The sequence below is a fragment of the Triticum aestivum genome, chromosome 4B (genome assembly GCF_018294505.1).
Source record: "Triticum aestivum cultivar Chinese Spring chromosome 4B, IWGSC CS RefSeq v2.1, whole genome shotgun sequence".
Lineage (NCBI taxonomy): Eukaryota > Viridiplantae > Streptophyta > Magnoliopsida > Poales > Poaceae > Triticum > Triticum aestivum.
In genome coordinates this window covers 654,690,608-654,691,851 of record NC_057804.1, presented here as the reverse complement: position 1 = coordinate 654,691,851, position 1,244 = coordinate 654,690,608, and positions in this window count along the sequence as shown.

Sequence of the window (1,244 nt, the reverse complement as noted above, 5' to 3'; positions counted from 1 at the left end):
GGCCAAGCGCACCACCCACCCCCTCCCTCCCCCATGAGCGAGACCTAGGGTTCAAGCCGCCGCTGCCGGCCCTCCGCCGCGGCACGCCCAGCCAGCCGAACCCTCCGTGGCCCCTCCGTCCACTCTAGGAGCCGTGCCTCCTTCGTCTGCATCGAGTACGCCAACGGGTCGGTCGAGATCGCCACTGCATCGACGCCACGATCCTCTTCTTCAACCTCGGTCGTCGGCGCGCCATCGCCCAACTACTCTACTCCAACCACTCCGGCCTTTCCCCGAGCACGCCTACGGCTCCGTGGTGAGCTCCTCTCCCAGCTCCCCCTGTTTCCCCTTTGAATCCATCACCGTAGATGTCGTCCCCATCCGCGCGCGCGCCCTGCTGTGCCTAACACCCCCTGGATTTTCAGAATGTAGGCAACCAAATTAGAGAGATCTCTTTTTAGGCAATACAGAGAGAGATAAGTAGGCAAAATATTACATAACTTTGCCATGGATTCTATGTTCTTAGGCAATATTTTAAGATTTGTGTTCATCCACAGGCAACACGTAGATGTATCCGTTAAACTTGACATCGGAAGAGCCAGGTCGAACCTAATAGAGTGCCATTATATGCTGCTTTTGCTTGCTCATGAACCAATTTATTTTATTATTAGTATATGATATGGCGTCAGGTATCTACTCCTCCTTGCTTGCTTGTGTGAGCATTACTGAATTCCTTAGCCCTTGAGCATGATTGAATTTGTGTCAGAGATTTCCAGGAAGGATTAGTGCTCAAGGTTTAGTGCTTGTTGTAGTATCTTGGACTTGGAGTACTCCATCAAATTGTTCAAGTGACTTGTTTGTTTGTACTGAAACATTTGTTTGCATGCTTCTGAATGCTCTGATGAAAATACAGAGAAGAACATACAGTAAAATAATGGTAGCTGGAGCTCTGACAAATGGTGCAAATGCTTTGCTCTAGACACTAAATTTTTACTACTGGAGTACTCCAAGTAAATGAACTGAAATTTGTTGTTCAATCATTTGCTTGCTGTTCTTGTCAATAGATAAGTCACCCAAATGGAGTACAGTAGAAAATTAACATTACTCTAGTGAGTACTACATCAAGTAAATTAACATTACTTAGTGTAGTAGAAAATTCATGGAATATCAAATGCATTACTAGAAATTCAGTGAAATAGAAAGTCCAGTGTGCATTACTACTACAAGTAAATTAACTGAAACTTGTTGAGAGAACACAATGCACT